We start from the raw sequence: 11,902 nt of genomic DNA, 5'->3' as shown, positions 1-11,902 counted from the left end.
AACCCTCCATATAATTATTAATCAATAAATAGGTTTTGTACAGACTCAAGAACCACTTAGGATCTTGACACTTCTATGACTTGGGTCAACCCACTCAGCCCACATCGAGTCTCCATCCTGCAAAATGATAAAAATATCTCTCATCATCGTATCTATGGCAGGCTGGAGAGCTGACCCTGGGGTCATGAAAGTGTGAGAACAGGTCAAGTCTCTCTTCTGCTGCAGCACTCAGAAGATGGGGCCCAGCACCTCACCCCAGCAGCAGGGTAGAGTTGGCCCTACATTGGGGAGGGGGTTGCAGGTGAGCCTGCCTGGAAACATTAAATAAGATGCAAATAAGGCTTTTAAGTTGAGTGTAAGCAGGCAGCCTCGCTTGCTCTTTACCATTAATCTGGGAAGCCCTGGAACACCATCGGTATTTCCAGGGACAGAGTGAACCTTCAGAACTGAGCTCCACTGCACAGAGGAAGGCAGGCCCTCAGCAGCAGCCCAGCTCCCAACCGGTCCCCATCATTTGAACTTGCTTATCCTTACCAGCACACTTTACTCTTTGAAGCACATGTAGCTACTATCTCTTTCATCTCTTTGAAAGGGGAAAAGAGGCTTTTTTCAGACTGAGAAAGAAGTCAATCCAGAGTCTGGGAGTTAGCTATCTGGGATTTTTCCTCAGACAAGCATTAATACTATGAAACCCCACTCTAATAAAACACTCCACGCTCACCAGGAGAGTGGAGATCCTCCACACAGAACAGAAGGCCCAACTGAGTTTAATGCTCTCATGGTAACTTGCACCCAGCAATGAAAGGAGAAGAACTTAGCCTGTGTTAATGCATCTGATAAGTCAGACCTACTGCTCTCCAAGTCTCGAGTCACACATTTGTTATAGATTCCAACATTCTCAGCAAACCCAACATTCCTGGAATGCAGACCTGGGCTATAAAAACCGGCCATGGGGAACCTTCTAAACTCCCGATTAATGAAAAGATTAATAAGACCCCGCTGAGTGAAGAAAACAATGTACAAAACATATTACTACATAACAAATGCATCTTTCCTTCCAAAGCAGATAGATGATAATGCCACACACTAAAGTGCAGTGTGCCCCGGCGTCACGGCGCATCTCAGCATGCGGACACGTCGTAATTCTTGGGTAAAGAACTGGGCGAAAAATCCTGTGGATTTTCACTCAATATCTTACCTCCTTTGAAAGAGTAGAACCTGAAGGGCTGCGTATATGACTGAGTAACAGAGAGCTTGTCTCACATGAACATCATGGGGGGAGGGGAGGGGGCTAGAGCCAACATGGCAAAAAAAAGAAAAAAAAAGGATATTTTGAACATCATTTGAGGAGACTATTTGTGGAACTTTGTACTGATTGGTTTTCTCAACTTGACAAAACACCCCTCTATAAGGTTGACCTGTAGGCAAATTTGGTAGGGCTTTTTGTTAATTAATATTAATGTGGGCGGGCTCAGCTCACGGGAGGCTGGGGGGGAGGTTGCCATCCCTAGGTAGGTAGGTGGTCCTAGGTGGGATAAGAAAGCAAGCTGAGCAGCAATTCCTAAGGGACAAGCAGCAAGCAGTGCTTCTCCTCCGTGGCTTCTGCTCCAGGCCCAGCCTTGCCAGGTTCCTGCCCTCTGCCCCTGCCCCGACTTCCCTAACTAGGGCAGAGCTAAAACAAGCTCTGTTGAATACTGCATATGAATAACGTGTAAGCTTGAGTTTGTTCAGAGTAAAGTGTGTTTGTGAGCCAGTGAGTTGAAATCCCACCAACCCCTTTTCCATGATGATACAGAGAAAATTTAACTAAACCACCAGCCACAGGCCACCGTGTAACAGTAGCCTTAAGAGGAACAAAGAGAAAACAGCCAACCACCAATTAATTTATTCAAAGCGCTGCTCAAGTTGTTCCCTAAGGCCAGCTATCATTGGGGCTGACTGCTAAACTTGCTAGCCACAGGGGCTGGCAAACCGTAGGTAGCAGCCGCACTGGCTGACCAGGTACTGACAGCTGCTCTTTTTCTGATGTCAAGGCCTGCAGGGGCCCAGAAGTCGGCTTCAGGTGTCAGGGTGCTGGCTCTAGACGGACACACAGACTTATTCACTGCAGCTGGAAGCTAAACTGGGTTAAGGCAGCACAAAGAACGAATATGGAGCTGGGAAAAGCGCCTCAAACTGCCACAAGCTGCCTCTTGAGGGTAGTAATATCTCCCCAGACAGTACCTTAGCCCCTCCTTTCTTTCCTCCCTCCCTCTCTGGTTCTACAATTTGACAAGTCTATGACTTCAGGCTCCCATGGGAAGCCTCAGTTTTTGCTCCTGCAAAATGAGGGCAATACGATTGTCTCTGCCATCCTCCTTCTTCTATGCCGTGGACTACCTCTGTGGTGCTGGTCCCTAGCCAGAAAGCAAGGTCTGGCCTGCTGCCATCCAGACAGCACATCCTGAGGTCTTTGGGCTTCTGGGGGAGTCTGACAAGAGCAGAACACCTGCTGCCGCCCCCATTTCTACCCTTAGCCACAAGGAACAGCTCAAGTTAAGAGCAGACACGGAGCCACTCCAGGGGAGTCCAGCTGGCTTCCAGGATCCCAGGCTTCCCAGAGAGTGCAACACTCTGGGCTGGGGGTGACATCCTGCTTCCTGGGAAACACAGCTGGCATAGACAGGCAGGACTCTGTCTTCCCCTCCAAACCTTGCCGAGGTGAAACAGAGAGAGTGTTCCCATCTCAGCTATACACCTCACTGACCTGAGGTCCGTGGCAGAGCCCCTGTTGTGCCAAACCGGTGCATCTCGCACTCCGCGCCCCTCTGTGTGCCCTCCATGGCGCAGATGTCCTGGACCCCTACCCTCCAGCTTTGTGTCGCTGACCGCTGGAGACATTGGGCTTCTTTCAGGGCGCCGCAGGCGAGGTTCCCAGGATACCTGATGCCCCCGGGGCTGCGCCTAGGCTAGGCTCACCTGTTAAACAAGTCGCGCCAAAGGAGCACCGGCGGAAACAGCGGGGGGCCTGGAGGGAGGCGTCAGGTCCTGCCAGCCTCTGGGGGACGCCTGTCAGCGCAGGATCACCCTCTGCTTCAAGCCCCGACAGCCTCCAGCCACCCTCCCTCCTCGGGGGCCCCAGCCTCGTGACCCTCCTCCCCAAGGCTCGGGTTCCCTGCCACGCCCTTTGTGGGGCGGCCTTTCTCTGAGACAGGTCGGGAGAGGAGATCGTCTGAAGGAGAGTGGCTGTGGTGCGGTCTTCTCTCACCTACACTTCCAACAGCTCATTTTCTGTGCTCCCACCGAACATCCCCACTGGCTTTCTCTGTGAGTTGGAAAATGACTGGTGAGGTGAACCGCTCAGACACCATTCCAACAGGTTAGCACGGAGCTGTAAGCGGAGTGTCAGATACACACTGAGGCTCTCCTAGCAGCATTTGCCTGGCTCCCGGATCTGCCATGCTGACCTTTGCAGACAAGGTGAGCTCAGAAAGCATAAAGCATCCATCCAGAAACAGTCCTGGGGAGCTCTGAGATGCAGTGTGAATATAAATATATCAGGCAGGGCCACAAGGGTGGCTTAGTCAGAAAAGCACTTGCCTTACACACTCGAGGAACTGGGTTAATCCTCCCAAAACACTGGCACCCACAATCTCAGACCTGAGGGAGGTCAGAAACAGGAAGGTCCTTGAGTTCACTGGCCTGTTTAGTCTAATTGGTGAGCTCTGGGCCAATGAGAGACCCTGTCTCCCTGGATTCTTAAGATGACACATCACAGGCAGTCGGTCCTCTGACACATCATGCATGTGCACCAGCGTGGCCACACATAGGTGCATCTTCACACAAACCTGCACACACTCACACATCCTTTTGTTGCTGTTGTTTGGTTTGGTTTGGGTTGGGTTTTTTTTTGTTTTGTTTTGTTTGTTCGGGTTTTTTGTTTGTTTGTTTTTGTTTTGTTTGTTTGTTTGTTTTGTTTTGTTTTGGCTTTTCAAGACAGGGTTTCTCTGTGTAATAGCCCTGGAACTCTCCTTGTAGACCAGGGCAGTCTCGAACTCACAGAGCTCTGCCTGCCTCTGCTGGGATTAAAGGCGTGTACCATCACGTCTGGCACACACCCACATGCATTTTTTAAAAAAAGATTGGCTGAAAGAACGACTCAGCCATCAGGTGAGCTTGCTGCTCTAGCAGAGGACCCAAGCTTGGTTTCCAGCATCTGGTAGTAGCTTACGACATCTGTAACTCCAGCTCTGGGGTACCAGGTGCCATATTCTGGCCTCTGAGAACACCAGGTAGACACTCAGGAGCATGTACAAACATGAAATCAAAACACTTATACATGTAAAAGAAAAATAAAGCCTTAATGCCAACGCTTGGGCTCAGACTTTCTTCATGGATTTCTTTGGCATGTTTAGCACTGGGTCCACCAGACTTCGGGAACAGCACTGACTGGCTAGGTGTACTTACAATCACTTGAGATTTGTTTTACTTAGTGTTTTATATTTATTATCTTGGAGCATGAGTACTCACCTGGCAGGGAAATACCATAATCACGAAGGGTTTGTCCCAGGCTAAGGCCTAGCCACTGCTCCCCAGATGTCTTTTACCCCGGTGACTTCACCACATGAGAGAAGCTGCATAATTTTGGCAGTGGGAGATTGTGATCAAGTTCCCCCCTGGAAACATAAATAGATTTTTTTTTACATTGCAAAATAAGTAGAATTTCCAAGTAAGGTGTTCCACAAACTATATTCAGAGCAGAGAGACAATTTTTTAACTTTATTTTCAATTCCTAGATCAGTTTACACAGACAACTTATATATTGGTACTGCCCTGTTTTATGTCTTTTTGTGGGAAGTGGGGGGAGGATGTTTTGTTTTGTTTTGCAATGGAATGAAAAAACCTTATGCTGCTCATTAACCCAAATCCCATGTGACGGACAGATAAGCTAGATACTCGAAGGATACAACTGGCACACTGCTTGCTCAAGCATGCTTCGGAAGAATAATTTAATCTCTAATGCCCGTGTGCCACTGCGCAGTTTAACGCTGTCTTCTCGCTTACGGTAGCTGAAGTTATCATCACAGCAAGAGCTGGAAATGCAAAACCATTCAGAAATAATCTGAACTTTGGAGAGGTTCGCAGAGAGAAGGGATGAGCCTTCCTCAGTCCTGTTGCGGCTCAGCTATCTCTACAAGGGAACTGAAAACATCAGGCTGCAGAGTCAGTCCAGTGAGGGCCCACGTTCTTCTCCGTCGCTTCCTTTTGTGTCTACTCTGTCTAATGGCATAAGAATGGTGAGTGTTAGGTAATTATTAATTAGCAAGGGATGCTGGATATTAATTAATATGACACACGTAAAGCATTCATATCTTATGTGCTTACAAGGTGCCAGGTTTTGGGTTTGGGCAATCAAAGTTAGTGGAAAAATCAACTGCTCATGAACTGCAAAGGCCCAGTACTGCTGAGATGTTAATTTCGTACTCAATTCACTTATAGGTTGGATCCAGTCCTAAAGGGAATTCCGACAAGCTGCTTTTAGACTTTTAGACAAACTGATTCTAAAACTCACATCAATGAGAAGAGCCTAGAATAACAGGACAACTTTTATAAGAGCAGAACTAGAGTGTTTGTCAAACCCGATGCCAAGAGCAGGGTCCTGAAACAGGTTCTTATGCACAAAACTGTCAAAATAATCTACAGGGAGAAGTGGGCCTAGTAATCAGCATAGCGGTGTTGTTGGCTCAATAGAACAAATGATGGGACTGAAGAGATGCCTGCGCGGAGAAGAGTTTGCTGGTCTTGCAGAAGGTCTGGACTCAGCTCTCAGCATCCACATAGCAGCTCCCAACCAAATATAACTCCAGCTCCAGAGGATCCAACACCATTTACTGGCTCCATAGGTGCATGAACACATGTGGTACACATGAACTCCTATGACCGAATGGTACAGCCATTACAGCACTGCATCTCTATGCCCCTCGGGATGGAGCCCTCCTATGACCAACTGATACAGCCATCACAGCAAGTATATTACATTTATGAAGAAAAGTTAACTGTAAGAACACTTGGGGGACTCCTTCTGGAGGGATTTCCAAAGAGGGCATCAATACTGGAGGAGATGGCTGCTCCATGCACATTGTCACCTTTGTAAACCATCTAGTAGGGCACGGTTTTCAAGTGAAGTAGAAGAAAATGACCATCTTGACATTGCATGGTCCTGGGTCCATGGGTGAGTTTATCTTAACTTTTAAGAAAAAGTCAACACATATGAAATGTGGAGTAAGGATCTAAAACAAGTATTTTCTGTAGCTGCCCAGTATGTTCGTGTGCTTATTTTACTATTGCTGAATGTTTATTTTTTAATGTCCCTTTCTTTTAATTATTTTTATTATAAAATAAATACAAAGCAGTGATTATTTCATGTGACTGAAATAGTCTTTTTATAATATTTTGATTTATTATTTGAGAACATCATATATGTATTCAATATATTTGTATCATACCCATCACCCTTTTTCCTCCTTAACCCCCCAACCCGTGCCCCAAACTTCACATTCCCTTCTTTTTTATCTTTACAGCACACTGAGTCTAATTAGTGCTACCTATAACATGCATGGGTGTGGTACAACATGCATGGAGCACAGACAGCCTACCAGTGGCCATACACGCAAAGACACACACTCTCCCTCCACAGCCATCAGTGGTCCAGAGCTCTCCAGATAGGATGGGGCCTCCTGAGCTCCTCCCTCTCCATGGTACCCAACAGATGAGAGGCTAGCACAGAACAATTTGAGACCACTCTGGGATATGTAGCAAGAAATTATCTCAAAACAAAATCAATTATGGGTGATAACTCTTTAGCGTTTGCTGAGCAGTCAAGAAGATAAAATTACCACCATGTGGATAAGGACTGTAGGAAGAGATGAGGCCTGGAGACTCAGGAGGTCCTGTCTGAGTGTGAGACTGAGCTTCAGGTGCTGTAACTGGCATCTTGTGTTGCTTAAGGGCTGGTTGGCTTTGGTTTGTTTTCATTTCCTTTACACGTGGGTTCTGTTAACTATAATATAAACAGCTAAGGAGCTGGGATACAGGCATTTGGTAAACAAGCCTCAACTTTGTTCAAATATAGCTACCCTCACATTTCTATAAATTTATTTTTAACACTTTCACTTCAATACTTCTTTTATGGTTTGGGTAACAAATATTTCACAGACTAGAGACAAATAACTTCCTGGGTGGCATTGATCTAAAAGACATATTGTGGGTGTTTGCTATCTTAGGGAAATGCCTAGTGGAGGCAGAGTTTTATATCCAAAATTACATTTAATTCTCACACACAAAAGAAACTCACCTCACTTTGAACAGAATTTAAGATTCTGATTGTTCAAAAAATTCGCTGGAGTGTATACCACATTGAGGCATCATGCAGAGCTTCCATGCCAATGTCAAGCAAGAAAGGACAGCTAAAGGTCTACCAGAAGTCTAGGCTTAGCAGAAGTAATTCTAGGTCTACCAGAAGTCTAGAAAGGCTAGTTTTGACATATGGTCTTTACTAATACTCTAAAAAACAATCACTATAGGTCTTGTAGGAATAAGGGATTTGATGATTAACATTGTCAGTTAATCTAGATTCTAGAATAACCTAGAAGACAGGTCTCTGGGCACTCAGGGGAGCTGAGCACCCCCATTCGTCTCTCTCTACTTTCTTCCTCACTGTGGGAGCAACAGACCAGCTGCCCCAATCCTTTGCCTGCCATGTCCAGGTGTGGGTCCAAGTGCTACCCAGATTAAGCCCTTTCACTCTCAAACTGCTTTTGTTAGAGAATTTTTATCACAGAAACAGGAAAATCAACTAATTCTCAGGGGCAGGGTCTATTTCTAATGTACATACTCTTGGTAACAATTCAAATCATTTAAAAAATGCATGTTCTAAACTAGACAGCTTTGGGGACAGCTCACTAAACCATTCAAAAGTGGGAGAGGAGCACTGGCTAGCCTCAGGGGCGGGGAGAATTATCTTTTGACTGCACCTCATGACTTATTCCCTCACATGACAAAACTACTTAACACTGATTTTATTTTAAATTTGAAGCTGTCTCCTTGGCTGAGAGAAGAATCAGCTCCTTCTCTCCTCTGACTTGCTCTCCCTCTTCCCCCTTTCTTTCTCCAATAGAACGTTCTTTGTGGGAACCAGGGCTGTCCGGGGAGCCTGCCTGTGAGCTACAAGGGAGGCTTGCCCCACCTTTTTCCGGTTTACTCTCAGAGAAACACTCTCACCCCCACACTGAGATTTGGAAAGCTTAGTTTGTCAATGGCACTTGTTCAGACAATAACAAACTTAGGCTTAAATATAATTTTCTTATTTTAAATGTGGTATTATTACTTTAAAATATTCAAAGTGCCCTAAAGGTTTTTTGTTTTGTTTTGTTTTTAAGTAGACATGTCTGGTGTTTGTTCCCAGATGTTCAATGCCTGCAAACACCAAAGGCGGCTCTCCACTCACAGCTGTTTCTGAGAAGAGAGTGTGAAGACCCACACAGCGACAGTGCACTTTGTTTCCACAAGAAGCTGTTTGTCTCCTCCTGGGCTTCTGCACTGGCCTCTCCAGAGACACCTGCTACCCGTACAGTTATAAGTTATTATTGGCCTTATACAGAGAGAAAACTAGGTTGGACTCGGGGACATATTTCTTTTCCTTTATCTTTCTTTTGTATGTAAGGAGATAGGAGCTGAAAAGAAAGAAAGAGATATAGAAATATAGAGGGAGGATAGAACAAAAAGTAGATTATGAATCTACTCCTCAACTCAAGACCTTAATTGTCACTCACAAATAAGGTTATTTTTAATTCATTGGTACAGAATTTTGTATATTGGTGCAAATCATGGTCATGTCAAATTCTAGTCTAATTTTATTACAAGAATATATATCCTAGGTCTAATATATATAATCAAAAGCCTCAGAGACCTACAGAACATGGCATTTAAAGAAGTTTTTATTATTCTAAAGATTCTTTGACAACAAGACAAGTTAACTCCTGGCAACACCCAGCCTACCTCAAAGAAGATGATGAGCATCAAAGAACCTCCTTATGGAAATGGCTTCAAATGTAGCAAACTGGGCAAAATGTCCTCATTTTTGCCATAACAGAATTCTGCCTAAAAATGCGCAGGATTGAATGCAGGCAGAGTCAATGGCCGAACCCTGCCAAGACAGGGTAAGCAAGTCCTCAATAGTTCCTGCCTTGCAAACATGTCTGTCAGATATATTGGGCCAGAAGGCTAAAGATGATGGTCCAATGTTATAGTGTTGGGTGACTGTTCAGGCAGACAACTGTCTCAGTCATTTTTTTTTCCCCCATTTTGGAAGCTGCTAACCTACACTTCGGTTCACTCAGATATTGAAGTTTTATTCCTTCTCAAGTCTCTGATGGGGTTGAAGACCAGATAGATACTTTAGTCTTACAATTAAGCTTAGTTGGTTAGGGATTAAGATATTTTTAGACCAAGATAGATGTTTTAAGTTAATAGAGATGAGATATGATAGATACTGATTTTCATTCAGAAATTTAGACCCAACAAGATAGGAAAGATGTTTACTTCAAGGTTGCCAAATACAAATAGCCAGAACACTATGAATGTAATATTTATATAATTCCTGATTGTCTTGTGGTTCTTCCTGCTGTATGTATTTTATTTTATTTATGTGTAATAATATAAATAATATAAATGTTTATGTTAAAAAAGAAAAAAAAAGAAAGAAACATACTTTTTAGAAAAAAAGTGCTGGACCAAGCCTGGGTCGCATTGTGAATACGGGGTAGATACAAAGACGGAAATGGAGTAATAACGGTAACCTGCCAGCTGTCAGATTACAAATTAGCCGTTCTAATTTGTCGGGGGTGGTGGGTTGCTTGTTTTTTCTAGACAAGGTTTCTCTGTGTACTCTTGGCTGTCCTGAACTCTATTTGTAGAGCAGGTTGGCTTCAAACTCAAAGATGCGCCTGCCTCTGCCTCCCGGAGCGTCAGGGTTATAGGCATGTGCCACCACACTTGGCCTAATTTGTGTTTTTGAAGAAAGGAAGAAAAGCCTGGAGAGACGAGCTTCACCCCAACAATCGCAGAGGACCCATAGTCAGATGAAATGATCTTAAAAGTCAACAAGGAGTCACGGTCTCCCTGAGACTTGTACTCCTGGCTTGAGTCAAACGCTATACAAAAATACTTTGGGGGGGAAAAAGTACACAGTAGCCGGGGATGTCCAGGACAACCAAATGCAACTTCCTCTCCACAGACCAATTTTATCCAGGTTCCCAAGTGCATCCTGCTCCCTTCAACAGGGAAGTCAGGTGGCTGGCTAGGGCCTGCCCAGCGGCAACCCACAGGGACCCCCCCACCCCCCTTTGAGCAAAGCTGCAGTGGATGCAAAGCAAGGAAGGCAAGGAGGTCAGGCGGGATCACACAGACCTAAGTCGCTTGCGCTTCCCTTCCGGGTGGGAAACTGCGGGGTTACTTTGGATGACGTCACAACATAACAACCAATCACAAGTCATCTATGAAAGAAACTGTTGAGGAGCAGATTCGGTATTGGTGAAGGTTTTTTTTTTTTTTTTTTTTTGTCAGTCTCAGCAGAAGTACTTCACACCCGCCCCCCACCCCACCCCTTAGCAACGGACGCGTTCTAGCAATACCGGCTGGCCGCTGTTGCTGGAGATTTGAGATTTATTTTTCCGAGCGAGAAGAGTCAAGCTCCCATCTCCAACTCTCGAAGGAGCTTTTCTCCCGGGAACTGCCAGGAGGCTGCTATCTTTTCCTTTAGTGATTCCAGGTAAGGGGGTGGTTAAGAACAGAAGAGGCATGGGGCAACTGAAAATCCCATTTCCATTTCTAGGGTGTTAATGGCGTCTATGAAATAAGGAAATACTTTTTCACTACTATCAAAAAATCTCCCAGCCGGCCGAAGCCAGTGAGACACTAACTAGCAGCTATGAGGCAATAGTCAACGGCGATCTTAGAATGTTGGAAACAGATACTGTCTTGTTCTTGCTCTCGCATTGCCTGGCATGCCATAAATTATGCATAAAAGGATATGAGAATGACGTGATCTTGGTTACTCATCAACACAGTAAAAGATTAAAGTGGACTGAAGCGGATCACTGGGGGATGGGAGAGGGCTAACCAGGGAGGTGGAGACCATGAACTCATGGACGCAGGGTTCTTGTCTCATTCCTCTAGGGATTAGCATATCTGGGACCTAATTGCTACTCGGTGTGACCTTTCTCCTCGTAGTGCAGGGTGCTGAATGCTGAGTGCGTCTGCAGCAATCCCACAGGCAGCCGCGTGTTTGAGGACCTGTGTTGGCTCCTCACAGCGCCGCTGGAGTCATGTCAAACTAGGAATGATTCGGGTTGAGTGAGAAAGCAGACCACCAGTGCAGCGTTATCTTCCAATAAGTGATGCTAAAATTGTAAAATCAACTCTTGAAAGTAGAAGGGGCTTGGGAAATTTGCATTTCAAGTGACAATCACTTTATACTGAAAGAGAATGTCTTTGTATCGGGAAGAAACTTGATCATTTTATGCATATATAAGTAACAATATTAAACAGTAATGTTGGTAGTAAAAACAGTGTGTGCGCTTATCTGTCCGTGCGTGTGCGCCTGTGCAACAGTGTAATTGCCTCTGCTGCATCTGTATGAAGCTGGGTGGTGATTACAATTCTGTTGAACATTTTTAACCAAATGAAATTGGAATAGAAAGTGGAAAGGAGTATACTGATGAGAAACCTTCCAAAAGAGAGTGAAGCCCATGGTTTGAATGTATGATTCTGGAGCATGAGACAGAGAACACTCAGTTTGAAAAGCTGAGACAGCCATTTATTGCAGAATATTTAAAAAGCAGAAATTTGAGCCCATGAGATGCTC

General features: G+C 45.0%; 1 protein-coding gene across 1 annotated transcript in view; it reads left to right on the top strand.

The window, feature by feature from the left end:
* The first annotated feature begins 10,656 nt into the window (after positions 1-10,656).
* The window catches only part of Dnai3 (dynein axonemal intermediate chain 3), a 56,740-nt gene continuing 55,494 nt past the window's right edge, over positions 10,657-11,902 (top strand). The window contains exon 1 of the mRNA XM_051165865.1: positions 10,657-10,807. The gene's annotated coding sequence lies outside the window, so the exon portion shown is untranslated. The remainder of the gene's footprint in view (positions 10,808-11,902) is intronic.

This window comes from Acomys russatus, chromosome 23, assembly GCF_903995435.1.
Source record: "Acomys russatus chromosome 23, mAcoRus1.1, whole genome shotgun sequence".
Taxonomy (NCBI): Eukaryota; Metazoa; Chordata; class Mammalia; order Rodentia; family Muridae; genus Acomys; species Acomys russatus.
This window is presented reverse-complemented; position numbering and strand designations above follow the sequence as displayed.